Genomic DNA, 22,676 nt, shown 5'->3' with positions numbered 1-22,676 from the left:
GTCAACAGCAGTAAGTATGTAACATTTGCCTCTAGCTGTCATAGATAGAGGACCTATTGCATCAATACCCCACTTCTCAAACATATCATAAGCCACAATGGTGCCTCTAATTTCTGATTTGAGAACCCTATTTTCCATGCTTTGACACTCTTTACAAGACTTGCACCAATGATGAACATCACGTTGAACACTTGGCCACACATAACCCTCCTGCAAGACTTTATGCAAAGTGATCTTTGCAGCAAAGTGACCACCACAAGAACCCTCATGATTCTCCTCTAAAATTTTATAAATTTCCTCTTTTCAAGGCACTTTTCTCATCACAAGATCAACCCCCCTCATATACAAGGCATCACCAAGTAGCACATACCTTTTGGCACGACGTAGGAAGGCGTACTTTTTTGGCTTATCCAACTCTGATGGAAGCATACCTATTTCTAGAAACTCTTCCTCCTTCTCTAAAGCTTCACTTCCCAAATAAAGAGGACAATCAGCCCTTATCACATACAATTGCCCAATTGAAACTTGCGTTGCACCATGTGCTTCTTCATTTTGAGACCTGTCCCAATGCCTTAAACTCCAAGCTTCAAAATGCTTAAGCAGATTCTTCACTTGAAAACATATATTTTTCAGCCTTGGATTCTTACTTTCCCACACCCCAAGTACTTGCTTAACCACCAAAAGAGCATCACCTCTTACCCTCACACGACGGATGCCAAGCTCAAGGCAAAGGTTGAGACCTTTCTCCAAAGTAGCATACTCAGCTTCATTGTTGCTTTGTGCTGGAAGCTTCAAACTCCTTTTAGTTACCAAAGCACCTTGAGGATCATAAACTACCACACCTCCGGAAGCTTCACCATGCGCTTTCCTGTAAGAGCCATCAAAAAAGAATAGATAGGCATTGTCTATGTCAGGAGCTTCCGTGTGTTTCTTCTTCATTGCATCCTCCTTAAGAAGAAGAGGGCTTTCCTTATAGGTAAGCAAATCAGCAAATGTAGCCCTTGTACTCTCCTCAACAAGAAAAGAGAATTGGAATTCTTGTAGCTCCACAATCCACTTCATGAGCCTCTTTGACAAAGTAGGGCTATTCACCAATTGAGGTAGAAGAGTGTAGCTAGTGAGGAATGTGAATGGTTTAGGGAGAAGGTAGTGCCTAAACCTTCTACATGCATAAATCACACTCACCATAATGATCTCCACCTCAGTATAGAGCCTCTCCACCTCTAGCTTCACCCCACTAGCACAATAGATAGGCTTCATGTAGTGGGAATTGTTACCTCGTTGAAGAAGCATAGCTCCAATAGCATCCTCACCTACTGATGGATTCACATAAAACTCCTTATCCCAATTAGGAGCTTGCATAGTAGGAAGAGAACCAAGAACCTCTTTGATACCTTGAAAAACCTCTTCACATTCATTTGTCCATTGTAGAGGATCCAACCTTGCTACTTGTTGTAGAGGATAAAGAAGTTGAGAGGACAAAGGAATGAACCTTGCCATATACTTCACCTTTTGAATAAAAGTAGAAAGTTGCTTTGTATCTTTAGGTGATGGGAGGAGCACCAAAGCCTTCACTTTGTCAAGATCCGCTTCAATCCCATTCTTTGAGATCATATGCCCCAAAAACTTCACTCTTGGTTGAGCAAGATGACATTTCTTTGGGTTTTGTTGACCTCCAATTTCATCATATTGCTTCAATGCCATCCCAAGCTTTGCACAATGATCCTTTCTAGAGCTATAAACACAAAAGTCATCAATAAGATCCTTCACAAACTTGCCAAGAAAGGGAGAGAACACCTTGTTGACGCGCTTTTGATACCACGCACAGCCATTCATAAGACCAAAAGGAAGCACACAATAACAAAAGCATCCCCATGGAGTGATAAATGTGGTCTTCTTTCGATCTTCCAAAGCCAAGGTGAGCTGAAAATATCCAGAGAATCCATCAAATACGCTATTCCTCTCATGCCCTGCAATAGAATCAAGTATGTCATCTATGAAAGGAAGAGGGTATGGATCCCTCTTCATGGCTGCGTTTAGAGGCTTAAAATCAACACATATCCTACACTTTCCATCCTTCTTGGGTGTGACAACAACAGGACTCACCCATTCTGCAGTGCTCACAGGACATATGAAACCTGCTTCAAGAAGCTTGTCTACCTCTTCCTTTAAAGCATTAAGTTGTACCTGTCCCATTCTCCTTAGCTTTTGGCGTACGGGCTGAGCTCCTTCCTTGATTGGAATGTGGATTTCCTCTCCCTTAAAGACTCTAATTTCCTCATAAGAAGTGATGAATAAATGGGGAAATTGTTGTTTCATATGTAGGTACTCACCCTTCTCATGACTAGTCAAGTCGGAAGACAACATACCTTGTATCAGCTCCTGTTTGACATTAGGTTGAACTTTGGGTTGCATCAGCTCGTCAATTTGCTCATAAGGACCAGAGATATCCTCATTATCCATAAGGCCAAGAAATGTTTGTTTCTCATCATGCTCTTCTTCAAGAAACAAGGAGGAAACATCTAGATCACTATCGCTGCTATCTTCCACTTCACTGCCCTCATCCCCATTGTCTTCTTCTTCATCACTTTTCTCATCAAAATCAGCATCCAAATATTGCTTGCTAGCCATGTCAAACCTCTTCTTATCACCCCTTCTATTGTAGAGAGTGATGGTACCATGTCCCCAATCCTGTATAGCTTTGGTTGCCTGTAACCATGGTCTTCCAAGGATGAGAGGGAAAGCACCAATACCCGCGGGCATAACATGGCAATTGACCAGCACTTTAACATCAAATACATCCACCTCCAAGTCCTTTACAAATCCCAAGAACCTCACCCTTGATTGGTTGGCAAGCTTTATGCGAAAACCTGAATTCTTCACCATGTTGAGTCCCAACTTTGATACACAAGCTTGAGTAATAACACATACCTGTGCACCTCAATCAATATAAGCCTCTCCAATGCACTTCCTCTTATGACATGCATCCATAGTAGGACATATATCAGGTAGCTCATTCAAAGACAAGACTCTCACTGACCCCCTTGCAAGCTCCTTCTTCATGGGGTTGACTACGGGCTTCCATTGCCTCTTTAACTTGGGACACATCTCCATGAGTTTCCCAAAGGTAACATCAGCCTTTCTACCCACCAAATCAGCCCTTAAACTATAATTTAGTTGCCCTTCTCCCAAAGGAAAGTCGGATGCATTGTAATGTTTCATGGGCTTTCTCTTCTTCTTCTCTTTACCTGTACCTGTTTCAACCTGTTTCTCTCTTTTATGGCTGGGACTTGCATCACTCATGTCATGATCTCTTGTAACCCTCTTACCTACAGGCATGACCATAGCTCCCAAATCATCCTCTTTCTTCTCCAAAAGGATTATGCTTACCACTTTTGTTTTGCCCTTCTCTTTTGCTGTCAATCCACTTGGTCCTGCTTCCCCTTTAATCTCAATACCATAATCTTGAGCTCGAGAAGGAATTTGTGGAGGAAGATGAAACATGTCGCCACCCATTCTCTTTGGCTTGTCACATTGAGGGCTTTTATGACCCCATTCACCACAATTGTAGCATTGAAACATATCCCCTCTTCCAGCCATGCCTCTTCCTCTACCACCTGTATAACCCTCATTACTTCCATAACCACGTCCATATCCATAACTTTGACCTCTGCCACCTCCCATCATATGCACACTAAGATTCTTCATAAGACCTACAACCTCTTGCATCTCCTTGTGAAAGGCATTCACATCATGAGAAGCTTGTTGATCATAACCTGGCTCCCTGATGAGGACCCTTAGTTGCTCTACCGCTTTCACTTCATGCTTTGGCTCCACATTGATTCCAAGTTGATGAAGACGCTCTGCTTTCCACTCTTTATTCTTTGCAATTTCAACTGCCTCCTCAAAGGTCCTTGGCTACTTAAGCTCTACCTTCAAGCGCAGGTTACTCCTCAAGCTTGCAAGAAACCTGTCCTTCTTCAACATGGCTGGAGGAATTTCAGCCCCCAAAGATGTACACGACTTTGCCCATAACGCATTGAATGCCTTGACAAAGTCTTCTATGGTTTGGCCTTCATCTTGTACTAAGCCTTGAATAGACTGCCATACCTTTTGTGGGTCTTCCACCTGTTGAAAGTGTGTAAGAAAAGCATGCCTTACCATTTCATAAGTCATGACTTGAGGAGGTTGGGCTAATTGTAGCTCCTTTTCGTAGCCTTCCAACCATTCCCTGGCATCTCCCTTCAAACAGAAGTAGAAGATTCGTAGCACCAACGCTGGGTCTTGCTTGTCAGCAAGAAGGCAAGAAAACTCCATTCTCTCAATGAAACCTTTAGAACTTTCATTTGATTTTCCACTAAACTCCGGAAAATTAAATGCCATGTCTTCAAAACCTGTAAACTGAAGGTAACTTGAAGCGATTCCTCGGTGGCGGGCTCCAAAACACTGTTGGGAAACAAGAAAACTAGAACACCTCTATAGCGATGTCACCCAAGAGCGTTGAAAGAGAACTACAAGACACAAAAAGCTTCGCAAAATCCTTTTGAAACACCACAAGTCCAATAGGAGTAGACCCTTGGGAATTTACTAGCCGTCGCCCACCCAAGAGACTATGTCACATAGGAGCAAAACCCTATCAAAGCACGGATTTACAGCACACGCCGACCAATGCATATGAAGACAAGAGCCTCTCCTTTCACAATCAAACATCACAAACCCACAACTTCAACATCAATTCCACAATTCAGAGATACATGCCCTCGGAATCTGTCTACACACAATTTGCCACTATGCTGCCATAGCCATAACCCTGTAGAGAACTAGTCGTAACCTGATGAGCACAACTCCAATTGGGGAACTTTAAAGCTTGAGAGAAAGCTTGAAAAATGACTGCAGAGAAATCTGAAGATGACTAAAATTGATTCCATACGCCCCCATGAGCAAAATTGACGCGAACAGAGAGCTGTCCCAGCACGACTACATGTAGAGAAGGCTAGTCGGGGCAAAAAACTGCATCCAAGAGCACCAAGGAGAGAGAACGAGCTAAAACCTGCAAATTTTTTATATTTGGCTGAACTTTTTTTAGTTTGTACATGATTTTTAGTTATATACAAGGCTCACTTCAAAAAACTCACTCACGGACACTTACAGTAGCCCGACAACTGTCACTAGACTAGCGACTTGCAGTGCATGTACATGTGCTTGCTAAAGCAAGCTAAAAAACCCACAAAAAGAAAGCCCACACACCCTTTTGACATCGGGCGTCATATCCGTATGTACAAATTTACAAAAAACGGGGTGTCAGAAATACGCCCAACAACGTATAAGATAAGATTTCAGAATTTGCACACCATATATGGTGAAGGCCGCAATTGAGAATGAGAGAGATATGAGGACTGCGTTCTGTCAAGGATAAACGTAAAAAGGATGCTCAAGGAACGTCCAAAGATGTGAGAGACGTCACCCAAAAAGGGCAGGGTAAAGGAGATGTTAATAATAAAAGAGTCCTCAAAATAGAGTGGCGTGAGACGCAAGATTGACGACCACAATACGAATAGCAAAAAGCTAAATCTTCTCGAAAAAGTTAACGCAAAAATAAGAAAAACGATCGCGGACGCTTCGCGAAGAAGTAGGACGAAGAAAGCTGCGTTAAGCTCAATTGCAGTAAAAATAGCATAACTTTCTGTTGTGAACTCCGATTGACGCAAACCTAGAACTCAAATCGAAGAGCTCGAGGAGACGAACAAGTTTTGGATGAAAAGTATCATTGCGCTACGCTCCATTGCGCTTTTCCCGTTTCTCCAAATTTTGAGTAGAACAGCAAGAAAAATTGAGATGAAGTTCAGGGTGTCATCAACAAGAAAACGTAATCAACGATTAGATTGATTAGCAATAAACGCCACACAAAACACTAATCATATTCTTCTTAACACAAAACAACCACAGTTAACAAGAATCAATGCTCAAAAATAAAATTTGTAGCAATTTTTGAATCTTACATGCAAATCGCACACATACTGTTTTGTCACCATGAATTGAATCGGCGCATGATCGTTATTGCTCTGATACCATGTTGAGATGTAGAGAGAAAGAGAGAGAGACGAAACAAGAGACACACCATATACGCTCCCAAAGACTGATTCATATTGAGGACAAGATACAAATATATAGGTGAGACCAAGTTGAGTAGAGTGAGCCATATATAGCTCCAATATAGGCAATTTCAAGAGCGCATATGGCAAGCCATAGGTCAAACGAATAGAAGAAACGCCAAATACACAAGCCGTAAGTCAAATCCGGTTGCGTTTTTCTACGAAAAAACACGGACGGACTTCGAAAACTGATTCTATGCCTACCGAAACCATCCGTAGTCCATTAAGTAGTCTTAAGGCAATTTAAAGACCGTGTATGGAAAGCCGTAGGTTAAACGGACATAAGAAACGTCAAATACACAAGCTGTAGGTCAAATCTGGTTGGGTTTTTCTACGAAAAAACTCAAACGGACTTCGAAAATGGCTTCTATGCCTACTGAAACCATCCGTAGACGATTAGGTAGTCTTTACGTACTGTCAAGAGCGCGTATAGAAAGCCGTAGGTCAAACGGATAAAGAAACGCCAAATACACAAGCCGTAGGTCAAATCCGGTTGCATTTTTCTATGGAAAAACGTAAACGGACTTCGAAAATGGCTTCTATGCCTACCGAAACCATCCGTAGTTCATTAAGTAGTCTTAAAGTAATTTCAAGAGTGCGTATGTAAAGCCGTAGGTCAAACGGATAGAAGAAACGCAAAATACACAAGCCGTAGGTCAAATCCGGTTTCGTTTTCCTACGGAAAAACGCAAATGGACTTCGGAAATGGCTTCTATGCCTACCGAAACCATCCGTAGTTCATTTAGTAGTCTTAAATCAATGTCAAGAGCACGTATGGCAAACCGTAGATCAAACGGATCGAGGAAACGCTAAATACACAAGCCGTAGGTCAAATCCGGTTGCGTTTTTCTACGGAAAAACGCAAACGGACTTCGGTAATGGCTTTTATGCCTACCGAAACCATCCGTAGTTCATTTAGTAGTCTTAAAGCAATGTCAAGAGCATGTATGGCAAGCCGTAGGTCAATGGGTTTGAATTAACGCCAAATACACAAGTCGTAAGTCAAATCCGGTTGCGTTTTTCTATGGAAAAATGCAAAGGGATTTCGGAAATGGCTTCTATGCCTACTGAAACCATACGTAGTCCATTAGGTAGTTTTAAAGCAATGTCAAGAGCGTGTATGGCAAGCCGTAGGTCAAACGGATAGAAGAAACGCCAAATACACAAGCCGTAGGTCAAATCCGATTGCGTTTTTCTATGGAAAAACATAGACGGACTTCGAAAACTGATTCTACGCCTACCGAAACCATCCGTAGTCCATTAGGTAGCCTTAAAGAAATTTCAAGAGCACGTATGGCAAGACGTAGGTCAAACGGATAGAAGAAACGCCAAATACACAAGCCGTAGGTCAAATCCGATTGCGTTTTTCTACGGAAAACTGCAGACGGACTTCGGAAACTGATTCAACGCCTACCGAAACCATCCGTAGTCCATTAGGTAGTCTTAAAGAAATGTCAAGAGCACGTATGGAAAGCCGCAGGTCAAACAGATAGAAGAAACGCCAAATACACAAGCCGTAGGTCAAATCCGGTTGCGTTTTTCTACGAAAAAACGCAAACGGACTTCGGAAATGACTTCTATGTCTACTGAAACCATCCGTAGAAGATTAAGTAGTCTTTACGCAATGTCAAGAGTGCGTATGGCAAGCCGTAGATCAAACAGATTAAAAAAACGCCAAATACACAAGCCGTAGGTCAGATTCGGTTGCGTTTTTCTACAAAAAAACGCAAACAAACTTCGAAAATGGCTTCTATGCCTACCGAAACCATCCGTAGTCTATTAGGTAGTCTTAAAGCAATGTCAAGAGCACGTATGTAAGCCGTAGGTCAAACGGATAGCCGTTGGATGTTGAAGAAACTATGGAACTAAAAGAGGCAAAGGGGTTTTTCCCGCTACGTACATGCATTGCCATATACACCTGGGAGTGCACGTATGTGTCTACCCATATAGGATTTAACCAATAAAGAGGATATTTTGACCCGGTGGTCCTGATCTCCGTACACCTCTGGACCGAGGTGTATGGAGATTGGGCAAGACTAGAGAATGCGAGGTAGTTTACATTGTGAGGAGTATATATATTAAAACAACATTCATAATCATTGTAGATGGCAACGTCATCAACTAACATGGAGGAAAAGATTGCATGCTCCTGCACGCTCTACAAATATCAAATCCTGCACAAGCGTAGGATATGTAATGAGCATGTGCACAAGTATGGAGAGTTTGCTAAAGAAACCATACTGAATCTACGATACGACTCCTACGGAACGGGCATTGATTTTCGTGACATAGCACCTATATCTGAGAGAGAGAGAGAGAAAAAGGATTATGCGTGAAGGTCCGACCAATATAGAGCCAAGGATGGAAGCAGAAAAGGACTTACAGACAGAACAGGACGGCATGGAGTAGATGCTGGATGCCTTCTTCCAGACAAGCGAGAAGAATGCCAACGAAGCAACACCAGAAGCCGTATGCCTATCTCCTGAAGACATGTTGAGGAAGTTGGCAGGTCAACCAATTTATGAAGGCGCCAAAATATTGACGCTTCGTACTTGTCTGGCGTTTTTGAATCTTCAGTCAATGTACGGGTGGTCAGATGCAAGCGTCACTGCTTTGTTTAGGTACGTAATTTACAAAAGAGATTTTTCGATTGCAACGGTGACGTGCTTGGAGAGCTTTTTAATTTAATGTGGCTTAAACAGGTTGTTGCGGGAGCAACTTCTCCCGGCTGGCAATGAAATTCCCCCCTCCAGGCCAGACGCAAAGCAACTATTGACCTCAGTTGTCTTGGACTACAACAAGATTCATGCATGTCCAAATGATTGCATTCTTTTTCGCAATGAATTCGCAGATTGTCTGTCGTGTCCTAAGTGTGGAGAAATGCGCTACAAACAAGATGCAGTTGGCGAGACAGTGCCAGCTAAAGTGTTGCGGAATTTTCCTATTATTCATAAGATAAAAAGCATGTTTCGTTGTGGTTCCATTGCAAAGTTGATGCGGTGGCATTCTACGAATAGATCCACTGACGCAACATTTAGGATGCTTGCTGATTCAAAGGCCTGGAGGCACACTGAAGATACCTGGCCACATTTTAAGAGTGAACCACGCAATTTGCATTTGGGCATGGCAATGGATGGAGTCAATCCATTTGGATTGAGAAGCTCGTCATGGAGCACTTCGCATGTGTGCCTCATCAATTAAAACCTCCCGCCGTGGCTTGCCATCAAGAAGGGTCATTTGATATTAATCTTGATTGTACCTGGTAAGTTCAAGACCAAAAACATGGATGTTTATCTAGCTCCACTAGTTGACGAGCTCCAGGAGTTATGGCATGGGATCGACATAGCAGATGCGGTTGAACCAGTAGGAAAACAACATGCAAGGATCCATGGACTTCTTATGTGGACTATGCATGATTGGCTAGGATACAAAGAAGCTTCTGGTAATGGTTCTTGATTTACAAAATTCTCGCTATTCACAAGCACTTTGCCTTGGCCTGATTCATGCTTTAATATATGCAGGCCTAACAACTTCGGGATACAATGCATGTCCAATTTGCGAGCAGTCTTTGGATGTGCGCTATTCTGCCTCTCTTTGAAAGACAATTTATCAAGGCCACCACCGTTATCTTCGAGATGGCCATCACTTGCGCGAAGGTCAGCTTGGTCGCATCGAATGTCGTCCTATGCATGTACAAGAGTGGCGTCGCCGATGGGAGCAACATAAGGGGCAACCTATTCTAGGAATGAAACGTTTGTCCATTCTCCATTTGTTGTCGTACTGGGGTGATCTACTAATTAACCATTTGCTGGATCCAATGCATATATTCAAGAATGTGGGAGAGCTTCTCTGGAAGACAATCATGGGAATGAAAGACAATCGAGCTTCAAGAGATGATTTACAGTCAGTTGGAAAGATGCCAGAGCTGTGGCCTTTCACCAATGCAGCTGGACAAACAAAACTTCCAAGAGCGCCATAGGTATTGCTAAAAAATGAAGAGCGACAAGTTAAAAGGGTGATTTCAAAGTTCAGGACGCCAATAGGATATATGCTATGTCTCAAGAAAGCATTCACCTGTGACGATCAACTGTCGGGACTGAAATCACACTACTGGCATAAGTTCTTGCAATTTATTCTTCTAATTGGGATCAAGGGTTGTTTAATGGAGGAAGTGCGGACCTGCATATACAAGATTTCAGAGCTAGTGCGGTGGATCTCTTCCAAGGAGATACATGAGGAATCTATTGCAGTCGCAAAGGCTAACTCCATTGAGGCAGTTTACATTATTGAGAAGTATCTACCCACAAGCTTCCTAACTATCTAAATACACTTGCTCGTCCATGTAGTAGATGAGGTTGCAGTGTCAGGTACAGTCCACAGCCATTGGATGTTCTTTCTAGAATGGTTCATGAAAACACTTAAGGGTTTTGCTCGCCAAAAAGCGCGTCCAGAGGGGAGCATGGCAGAAGGCTGGCTGGTGCAAGAGTCTGTTGTATTGACGACCGAATTTCTATCCATTTCTGACCCAGAAATGCCTCGACTCTGGAGCGATGAGGAGGATGCAAGACTGGTGGGAGAGGAGCTGCAAGGGCAAGGGGTGCCGAAGAAAATGAACGACGCCATGCGAGAAAAGATCATGAAGTTCTGTATACTAAATTCAGCGCCGATGCAAAAATGGCTTGAAAGGGACGAAGAAGAGAAAGAGAAACGTAATAGGGAGCGACAGGATTTCAGGCGAAGACGAACGACTAGAGGTTTACCCTTGACAGACTATCTCGCTCCTCTACCTGAATTCCCTACAATGGCATGGTTGGACAAGACAGTGAGAGTAGCTCGACAGATCGGAGAACCCATATCTCTAGAAGAGGAAGAGCTGGCTATTGGATGTGACTGGAAGTATCATACATACATGGCACTGTGGTTGCATGGAAAGCATTTCAGAACACAACAAATTGACAGCAGAAGAAACACGTTTGACAGTGGGGTAATGGTTAGTTTCATGCAAAAGAGTAGGGCTAGTGCTAGAGACACGAATGAGAGCACTAGCAACCTAGATTACTGTGGTCTGGTGTCAGATATCCTGAAAGTAAGCTTCAAGCGGTTTGAGATGTTTTTGTTGGATGTGAAGTGGTTCAAGGTGATTACTTCTGGTCGCAATGCAACGGTACGCAGAGATGGAAACAAACTTGTGCAAATAGATTCTACAAAGATTTGGACAAATGCGAGCGACACATTTGCTCTCCCCGAACATTGCGAGCAAGTGGTCTTTGTACCGGACCCTCGAGAGCGACAGTGGTGGTTTGTGGTTCAGGTTGCTCCAAGAAATAAATAAGTATTTGAAGGGGAAGATCTCCTGGAGGAAAGTCAGTCAGACGACATCCATTTGGCCGTGACATTACATGAGATGGACGAAGGTATGGCAGAGGAAGCTGACAGATATACGAGGGATGACGCAGACGAGCCAGAATTGACACTTGTAGATGAAGATGCAATGGATGAAGACAATCTGCCAGAACGAGTTGGGGCAGAGTTATGTTTGCAATTAGAGATAGACAATGAAACGGTGCAAGATCTTATCGATGATACCTCACTTATCGAGGCCTAGGCCTGTAAGTGTTTGTGTTAAGACGTTGATTTAAAATTAAGCTTAAAGTTAATTTAAACAACTGTGTTCTGATGCTTTATTTTACTTTCTTTGTGCAGGACTTTAGTATGGCAGACCAGTTTCCAGATCCCACTTCTATGAGTGCAGATGCATTCATGGGCTTCGTTACACGGATGACGCCTGCTCAGATGGCAGAGGCTTCTCAGTACTGGATAGCTAGAGGCACGGGTACTACCCCTTCGGGCTTCACACCCGAGGATCCGACGTCTATGGGTATGACGCCTGCTTCTCCCATCACGGCCGTTTCGACACCTAGGGGTGGGGCAGAGGCAGGTACATCCTCATCTCCGCAGCACAGGCGCACTCGTCGATCTTGGCAATCGTCAGGTGGAGGTGGTGGTTGCTGTGGAGGAGGGTCCACAGATGCTTCGACCCCTCCTCGCTCATGACCCCCGTCCTACCCAGGCACACCTCTTGACACACCTCGGACACCTTGGGGGGCACACGATCCTAGTGTCTCCAAGCTCTATACTGTACGGCCAAATAGTTCTGTTGACATGGATAGAGTCGGGACTGAGATGAGACAGCGGATTCGCTAGCTCTCGGGGCTACAGTTTTCGACAAGCATTCTGATGTCTTGGGATCAGCAGGAAAAGGACAAAGTCACTTACATAGAGGAGACCATCCTGAGAGAGTACCAGCCTGCTCCAGGTTCTGACGTTGTTCCGATGAGGTGGATCAAGGGTGTTGCACGGGACACCATGACACATCGAGGAGATGTAGCTCCGAAGACTTTCAGAACCAGCTCCGCGAAGCCTTCGAACATCCCACACGAGACGTGGCTGCAAATCAGGGAGGATGAGCCGACAGCGGCCACACAGTTCAGACAGCAACGTGAGGCTGCGCAGATACGACAAACGACCAGGGGGACATCTCATCTTGACAGCGGAGGCTTTGACACCTTTCGCTATGAGTTTGTGAGTTTCTAATCCAATCTTAACTATGGTGTTTCTTAAAACGCGATGAGTCATATATTCTTATTACTTTGATTTTTGTATAAACGCAGAATCTTGCGATGCATCGAGCCCCGATATGTCAAGAGGAGTTAGATGGATATCGCAGAGGTATCTATGAAGTATTGAATGATCTTGATGCTTCAGCAGAGCCGGTAGACTGGGCGGCCTTACAGTCTCGCTGATCGCTTGAGGTGAGACGTTAATATGTGTGAGTTGATTTAATTAAGTAAGTATATGTGAAGTAATATCAATAATATGATTTTGTGAGTTGTCCTATGTGCAAGTTGTGACGCCTAGTCATCAGTGGACTGGATTTTATATATATGCTTTGTGAGACACAGACACGCTTCTGTGTCTCCTTTTGTATAGACATGCAACCCTTCATAAAGCTTGGATCCTACATTGTTCTTAAGCCAATGAAAAAAGGGCCACAGTATATCTACATTCTTGACCCGCTTCAAGATCCCCATCACAAGATGGCGCTGCCAATGTACGTTTGCTTGCTCGAGCATCTCTTTGACTTTAAAGTCCCATGTAGGAAGAGATTGTGCAAATGCATGAAATGGCCCTCCATTCAGACAAACTACACTCAGAATCGCCCATGTCTTTGTCATCTAATGACTTGATTAGCTCATTGTCACTTGAAGAAGAAGCTGATGAAATCTCTAGCAAGATTGCAGCGGCGTCGTACTTACTTGCCGTTTGCAAAGCTGGCATGAACTGCTTTGTGGGCCAGTGAAAGTGCTCCTTCATTTCCTCCAAGTGCTCCAATACCCTTTCCAAATTCCCACTCTTTGCATATGCATTTATAACGGTCTTGTATGTAACTCTATCAGGAACCAAGTGCATGGCCTGCAAAAATTTCCGAAACCTTGGTAACCGCATCCAAATTTCCATTGTCAATGAGATACAGAACAAAAACGGAGTATGTTCGGTTCGCCAATGGGCGGCAATACCTTTTTCATCCTTCGCCTTCGAATACCACAGGATGACGTTGCTGAGGGTAACAAGGGTCACCAATTAGCAAGCATCTGCCTCCATTTTGTCAAAAAGTTTCTGCATTTCATGCTTCACTATCTCATCCTTATCTTGAATGAATAAAAACACAGCAATAAAAAACAAATCCTCTTATTGTTCCAACATGCAAGAACCAATTTCAAGAAAATAAGTTGCACTCGAAAGTTAGTTAAAGATGATTAAAAAAGCCCACAGTAATACGAAGTTTTTGATAACATGACCCTATACATACCATAATTACAAGCTTGCAACAATACTCTCTACATCTAATTTGGTTGTTTTTCATGGTCACAATTTATTGTTTTTCTATATCACAATTTATTATGTGATTCATAACTGCTTTTCTTTTGTGATAAAAACATAAAAATCAGCACATATTCTTCCTTAGAGTACACAACTACAAATATTCTTTATTCTAATTACTTTCATTGGTCAAAGTTCAGTGTTTTTTCTTCAAACTATTTGTTACTATAGGTTGTTAATAACATTTCTAACTAGCAAATACAATTTTTAATCGAAGGCAGTGCCCTCGTCTACTATAGACGACCTTGCTATATTATAAGGAGGCCAGGCCCGAGTCCCATTAAATGCAGTCTGTCCCGCTTTGATTAATGGCAAGCCTCAAAGTACAGGCCCTCTTGCGCTGCAATCTCTCCCACTTTGACCCCGAGCTATGTATAAAAAAGAAGGAAGCCTCACTCGGCTGGAACAGCACTTGGCCTTGTGCTACGTCGTAGTGCACTACCCTACTCCAGAAGCAATTCGCAGCTTAGATCAATGGCAATCCTCAAAGTACAGGCCCTCTCGCGCTGCGTGGTGCTGGCGGCTCTCGTGACCTTCGCCCTTCACGGGCCTCACCTCCTGCAAGTGCAGGGTAAGTGCCTTTATTTGTGCTTTGTTCGCCCATGCCCCTTATATCACTCTCTCAGCACTTAGACCTAACTGGAATACACTGAAGGGGAGTGTTCCGCCAGCGGACAACAGTGCAACCTGGTGGTGCAGGGGCCCTTGCTTCCGCCCGTGTTATACGCCCAGTCTGGCCTGCATCACGGCGTGCGCCATCAATCTGCCCACCAACCCCAATGCCGTCCCCATCTGCTGCCCACCGGCGACGCCAGGCGCCTCCACCGCCCCTTCGACCTCCTGCTGCAGCCCCCCTGCATGCATCTCCTGCTAGCTGTGGCCTCCTCAGTGCATGTGCTCTCTCGCTCGCCCTCCTAATAACTACATGAGCTCGAGAGCCTACTAGTGTTGTATCTATCTGGCTAGTGCGCTCGCAAATCTTAATATGCATGGCTTGATTGTGTTGGCCACGTTGCTCTCTCTCTCTCTCTCTCTCTCTGTGTGTGTGTATGTGTGTGTGTAACGACTCTATCTGTGGCCCATCTGGCTGGCTAGGTGCTTTGTACTAACTTCAACTTCAGTTGGATAGCAAATACATCTAAATTTAAAATTCTTTTGGGGATATCCTTCTATATTTAAGAAAGACGCATTGAAATCATGAATCCAAATGTGAGGAGGGATGAGCTAGAAAAGTCTCTCTCTCTCTCTCTCTCTCTCTCTCTCAAAGCTATTTAGACAACACCAAGATGAGCATGAAGCAAACGGTCTATTTAGAGATAAGTTAGATAATTGCTTGGTTAAATGTGGGCAATCCATACATTGAGACAATCACATGTTATTTATTTAATTCTACACTATATCCTTGATCATCCCAAGATTTCAAGCATACACTCCTCATCAAAGACACCACCAAGGCTAGGAGTCTTTCCATTTCCTGTACTCGTAGTAGCTAGTGCGTTCTTCTTGGAGACCTTTCGTGGTGACTGTCCATGCTTCAATGGCCACCAACTCATCATCGAGCGCTTCTGTTTTGAGCAGGAGATGGGGCTCTCTATGGACGTCTCTCTCAGCATGATGCCTTCACCAGCCATAATGACATTGTCTTCAAGTTCACCGAGCTCATGTATGGTCTTAGATTTGAGCATGCCTCCTTCATCGTGGAATTCGAGCTCTACCTCTGCTAGCAAGCCAACTACAACACCCTATAAGGCTACGGCAAGGAACACTCAAAATGTAAAGTTGCTCACCATCAACAAAAGATCATAGCCCAATATTACTCTACTACAGTGTTTGTGCTAGTTGCAATTATGGAATGACCAATGACTCACACAATTAGTGAGCAAGTGAGAGAGAGAGAGAGAAGAGAGAGAAGAGAGAGGGTATCTTTACAACTCGCCAATGCCACTTCTTTAATAAATCACATCAATCTTGTCTATTCATGGGGTGAGAAAGAAATCACATCAATCCTATGTATTCATTGTGAGAGATACTATATGATTGAAATCATGGAACTTCATAGCCTCCGTTGATTTCTTTAAGAGGGCTTGTGTAATCAAGCCAATAACACTTTATTTCTCAACAAAGGGAATTTTTTGTTAGGATTGTAAATTACCTCCCCTTTTTCATTAGCAAAAAGGGGAGGTGTCACTAAGGCCTCACCCCTTTGGGGTAGACCAAAAACAAAGTAATAGCTCACAGTGGCATCTTTCATTAGGCGACACATAAAAAGTAGGAGGAATAACTTGAAACACTATATTTGTATGATGGCACATTAACGCAAACAATTCTTGAAGAAATGAGTACTAATATTTCTAATCATGGAGGGGGCACCACATTTAATTTGAAAATAATGCACACAGCCTTGTCACGAGAACATTAAGGATGTGGTCACATGGAGCATAGTTATCATAAGACGTTATTGAACAAGTATGCCAAAATTGACATAGTTACAAAATGCCTTGCATAGTCCCATATAAGACAAATAATTGGTGCTCGTGTGACCATGCATGATGCACATTTATTTCAAAAAGTAACCAATAACTATGCATCGTGTGACGGTTGCCTAAGACGGAGATCTTATAGAGATGCAACATCATGTTGTTTAATCATCAATGTGATTGTGGAGATAAAAACATAGTACTGTAAAGAATTCATGCAAACATATTAATACATGCTAGGCTTTGATTTTAACAAGGTTTTGATATTTTTGGGCATTGATGTCTTGCTATCTTGCATTCAACAATGAACTCAATACAAAAACAACTATGTTTATGAGATATTCTAAAAAATAGATTATTCTTCACACATTTGGTAATTAGCCCTCAAACCTACGAAGAAATTAGTTGCAGTAAAGAAAAGGTAGCTAGGTAGAATGGCAATTAAATAACTTTTTAAACCATCAACATAATTGCGATGCTAACTATGCTAACCAGTAGAAGCCATAGCTACTCCATAGCTACTATATATATTTATATATACATATGTGTGTGTGTGTGTGTGTGTGTGGATTAACTTCAAAGAAATGACTCTAGGAGCATCGCTCTTATTTCACGAGTGTCCTAATAATTGCATTCGATCGCCACCCTAATGTTCTTAACAATGATGCCCAAGAACAAAGTCTACGTCCATAGCAAATTCTCAAGAATTATTGTATCCTATAAACAGAATTGGACTTGTAACATGGAAAGTAACGAAATTAAGTAACTATAGTGATAATTTTTTAGAGAATTCTTCAAGAGTATAAAAAGAATACTCGATGATAGATAGCAACATATTCATTATACCTAATTAGCTTGGCATGAACAAAACTTTGCAAGAGAGAGAATTAAAGAAGTTGACAACAGTTGAGGACCATATTTACTTGGAGCCGGTCCCCCTCCACCCCCCTCCAAAAGGCTTTTGTATTATAGATTCTCTCATAATGAGAGACTCGGTACAGTACGAGATTTGTGTTCCTTAAGACCTAATCGATGCAATGAAGATCGAAAGCTTCAGCATCAAAATTATGCCCTTAATCAACTTGATGAAAGAATTAACTTGTCCCCAAGTTTGGCTATTGGTTGGATTTCCATTCCATAGCCAAGAGTTGTTAGTGTAGGCTCTCAACTTCTTAAGCTTGGAGAAGGAGATAGAGTTCTTTTTTTCACACCATCAAAGTGTGTGTGTGAATAAGGATGCCCAAATCAGCCCCCCCCCCCCCCCCCCCCCCCCCCCCCCCCCCCCCCCCCTCTCTCTCTCTCTCTCTCTCTCTCTCTCTCTCTCTCTCTCTCTCGTATTATTTAATTATATCATTTGGACAAGTGTCCTCTTTTCCCTCGTTGAGAGAAAGAGCTAAATTATTTATTTAAATGCATCTAAATTCTCATTGGACCCCTTTAAAGCCTATCCAATAGGATTCAAGTATATACGAGGGCAAAGTGGGGAGGATCTAGACATGTGTCTTTTATGCTCCCTAAGAAATCATCTTTGAATTGAACACTTTAAGCACCTTAGTGATTTAAGGATGACAATATGCCTCTTGATCATGAGAGCAGATGTTTGAATTGAACACTTCAAGCACCTTAGTCATTTAAGCATGACAATCTTTTATGCCTCTTGAGACAAAGATCGTCCCATGTACCTTAAGTAGCAAGGGACTTTTAGGTCTTCCCTCAATGATTTCAAAAGGAGCCTTCCTTGTAGTGGTATGGAGAGTGTTATTGTACGCATACTCTACAAGAGGTAATTACTTATCCCATTGGGCACATTGATCTACTTCTGTAACATAAGTCTTGAGTAGATCGAGAATCGTAAGGTTGGCTATTTCATTTTGTCCATCCATTTGTGGGTGATAGGCCGAAGAGAAATCTAGCCGTGTACATAGATTCTTAAAGAGACCCTTCCATAAATTACTGGTCATTTGAGGATCTTTATCCGACACTATTGATGTTGGCAAGCCATGGTGTTTAAAAATTTGGGATATGAAGAGGATTGCCATTTGGTGTGCCTTGATAGTCGTTTTCACAAGTATAAAATGTGCTTGTTTGCTAAACGTGTCAACTATCATTCATATTCCCGTATTCCCATGGATAGACTTGGGCAATCCATAGATAAAATCCATGGATATGCTCTCTTATGGTGAATTAGGAATTGGCAATGGTTGGAGTAATTGAGGTTGCTTCCCCCTATCACACTTGGTATTTTGGCATACCACACATTTGGAAACATACTCTTGTATGTACACTTTCATGGTAGTCCAATAGAAATACATCTCTACTCCTCAAAGACTAGGTTGAATCCCTCTATGCCCCGGATAGGGAGGAGAATGGGACTCATACTTTACTTTCTCGTGAAAAGAGTGAGTAACACATAGCCGATTGCCATGGAGAAGATAACCATCCTGCAAAGTGAATGTTTCTTTATTCTTCCATAAGGCAAGGGCTGAAATTACATCTTTAAAATCTGGGTCACTAGCATACTCATGTATCATGGAAGATAGATAATTGAGTTGCTATGGACACTGCAGTGGCCCTTGGCTCGCCCTTGGCCCTGAAGATAATGAATCCGTTACTTGATTGTGCTTGCCAGCAATGTGAGCAATATGAAAATTGAATTGCAAAAGAAATTTTACCCATCTCATTTGTTTGTCGAAGAGTTAGGTTTGCGTCATGAAGTACTTAAGACTTTGGTGATCTGTTCGTAGGATGAATGGTTCTCATATTAAATGATCTACTCAATATGAGAAAGTATTTTTGGAATAGGTAGACATTAAAATTTATGATAGATCCTATCTAAAAGCAGCATACACACTTAGCCTCTACATAAAAAAATAACACCCTCACACGGTGAATTTTAATAGGCCAAATCCCTATGACCGTGGATGAAAAGTTCATCCCCATAGCCCTTGTCTTAGTGCCAATAAAGTGCTTTGCTCTTCTCTCTCTATTAGTTTGAACAATTTCAATAATTTGTAGACCTTATCTCTTACCGACAATCCACTTTCCAACATGGCAAACATCCCATCAAAATTGAAGAACCTTACAAAGCTTGTGGGCCTCTGGCTTGCCAACTGCAATCTACATGGCGCGATCCCTGCCTCACTCGATAACCTCTTTAAGCTATCAAACGTGGACTTATCCCAAAATTTGCTAGGAGGAGAACTACATCCGAGCCTTATGAATCTAAAGAGCATGAATCAACTTGCTTTCTACCATAATTAGCTTGAAGGTCCTATTCCTACAAACATCTCCTTCCTCCTTTGCCTCCATATCTCTCACAACTACCTCACATGTCCCTTTCCCTCTTGCCTTGTATTCATTACCAGTCTGACAGAGGTATTCGCCTTCAACAACAATCTCAGTGAAGCCATGCCTCCAAACTTCGGAAAAGTGTCTAAGCTAGAAAAGGTGATTATGTATTCTAACATTTTAATAGACTTTCTACCAACAAATTTGTGTGACGAAGGAGATTTGCAAGAAGTGTAACTTAGTGCTAACAGGTCCAGTGGAGGTATCATGTCAACATTTGCAAAAAGCCCCACTCTTCAGCGTGTGCTACTTGACAACAATCAGATATCTTGCTCCATGCCTCGTGGCCTTTGGGGCTCCCCTACTCTGTTTCTTTTGTAGCTAAATGAAAACTACCTCATTGGTTTGAACTTGGCCCAAATTTCTCTAGTAGCTTACCCATAGAGGACTTCAATTTAAGGGAACCTTACTATACTTTTCTCTCCCTCTCCCACAACCGCTTTTTAGGCACCATCCCACCACAAATTGGCAAGTTAAAACATCTCTCTAAAATTACATCCAATCGAATGATTTTTTAGGAGCTTTTCAAGAGACATGGATCTCTAGTTGTGGACATTTTAAGCTTTGCCATGGCACTAGGAGAAATCCCACAACAAAATGTATCATGATGGCCTTGGAATCTTACAGATTTGTGGTGGCTTTCATATTCCTGATTGGATGTAATTTCAGAGAGATGGCAGAAGGCATATGTTTGACTTTTGATCAGTCTCAAACACTTGGACGATCTTCACCTTCTAGAAGGTGGAATTTGAAGACCTTCACATTGTGAGATGTCTAGATGATGACAATCCAATACTTGGCAATGGAAGCGTCGCGACAACTGACAAGATTGCATGTGCTAATTAATGCGAGGTAGTTTTTGTAAAGATACTAAACAAGGTAACCAACCATGGGGGAGGTAGAGACAACAAAGAATTTGATTCGAATTGAGAAACACTTGAAAAGATCTGACACAAGCACATTGTTAAGCTACTGTGTTACTCTGAGTATGTGAGTACATGTCCAATGGTAGCCTAGGTGACTTGATGCACCACAACCGTCCTCTCCATGTCTCAAAGAGTAAAACATTAGCTTTGGAGCGGCCCAATAGATATACGTTCATCATGATTGTTATTCCCCTTTTGTTCATTGGGATGTTACATGCAACAACCTTCTCATGGACACCCATCTCAATGCGTACATAGGCGACTTTGGGACTTACCTTTTGGCATTTAGGGGTGGTCTCCACGTGTTACATCTTCTTATGCTATTGACAGGGTTGATTTGTGTTGGTTTTCATGAATTGCACACTTTATACTTCTTATAATGGATCCTAATGGTTGGAGGGTGCTCACTCTGATCCCAAGGTGCTGGTAGCTTGAGTGATAGCATCCACATCATGCACTGGTGTCTGATCAATGTGTAGTTCTTTGATTCCTTTTTGTAGCCAACCGTTAGGGAGCTCCTTGATTGACATTTCATCCATTTTGATGCTTCTCTTTGTCTAGGTAGGTGAGGTCACCTGATATTGCTTGTGTTACGACAAACATCACTGCATCTTTTGGAGTAATTGTGATGCCGCCTACTTAGGACTCATGTTAGACAAATATATGTCTTGCTCGCTTTTCCATACGATGTGTGATGGTGAACAGCCAATATAATATTTAAAGGGTTAACTTGGGGTTGCCTACATTAAAAGTGTTTTCCTCTTCCCTTCTCAGCGCACCATCCTTATAGGCTACATATGTCCTCTTCTCGCACTACCATGGGCACCGAGACCAATAGCAAGTAGCGATTTCACACAAGCAGGAGATCGCAAGTAGAAACGAGAGAGAGAGAGAGAGAGAGAGAGAGAGAGAGAGAGAGAGAGAGAGAGAGAGAGAGAGAGAGAGAGAGAGAGAGAGAGAGAGAGAGAGAGGAAGGGTGATATTGTCATGGGGCCATGAACCCAATAGGTTGTGAGTACAACCTTACATGTAGAATATCGACCTCTTCTTGCACCAAAGAATCGCCACCCATCTGCTAACCAGGCCCTCTTGATATTCGTCCCCGAGTCAACACAATCTTTTGCATGCCCACCATCTACGGTATCTACACTTGTTCAAAGGCTAAGACCTAAGGAAGAAGAGGAACAGGAAGGGGCAATTTCTGAGCTTTGATGACTGTTGCGAGTGCAAAAAAACTGCATTTCATTGTGTTTCCTAGATATTATTCAAGGTTTTCTTCCACTCTTGAGATCAAAGAAACCCAGTACTGTGGAGATGGATGCACTCGCATTTCCTCTTACCTTGTCAATAAAGAAACCAAACAAGGTTAGGATTGTGCGTGCGGGAGCTATTCATTTCCTTGTGGACGTACTTTCCAGTAGGTGCCAAGATGCTCAAGGACATGCTAAATGTAGTCCCGCCCATTGTCCAAATTCTTCACTCAGGGCCGAATGGGGCTCGCCAAGATGCAGCTTATATGGGACTTCACCATCTTTCTCTACTATTGACGTATAAAAGCAACCTAAGGTGGATGTGCAATTGAGAGAAAAATCCAATTGGGTGAGTCGAGCGCTCGTCATTAAAGGAAAGAGAAATGCTCCTATGGCTAAATGCGGACCTAGTCAACCTACTAGCTATCCAATGAGGTAAAAGCACATGTCCAATTCTTGAGCAGGCTATCTCGTCCTTCTTGTGACGAACAATGTCAGGTTTAAGTTTATAGCACAGAATGCAGTGGCACAAGACTTCCTGTCAATGTTGGCGCTCAATGAACGGAGAACTTGTCATATGCT

At 42.6% G+C, this 22,676-nt stretch overlaps 2 pseudogenes; one reads left to right on the top strand and one right to left on the bottom strand.

Annotated features, from left to right (window-relative positions):
• Positions 1-14,577: 14,577 nt before the first annotated feature.
• LOC147430485 (uncharacterized) lies at positions 14,578-15,789 on the bottom strand (annotated as a pseudogene).
• Positions 15,790-18,318: 2,529 nt separating this feature from the next.
• LOC147430484 (uncharacterized) lies at positions 18,319-21,224 on the top strand (annotated as a pseudogene).
• The last annotated feature ends 1,452 nt before the right edge of the window (positions 21,225-22,676 follow it).

This window comes from Adiantum capillus-veneris, chromosome 21, assembly GCF_014529385.1.
Source record: "Adiantum capillus-veneris isolate H3 chromosome 21, ASM1452938v2, whole genome shotgun sequence".
Lineage (NCBI taxonomy): Eukaryota > Viridiplantae > Streptophyta > Polypodiopsida > Polypodiales > Pteridaceae > Adiantum > Adiantum capillus-veneris.
The sequence above is the reverse complement of the archived record's forward strand: the minus strand, read 5'-3'. Positions and strand labels throughout refer to the sequence as shown.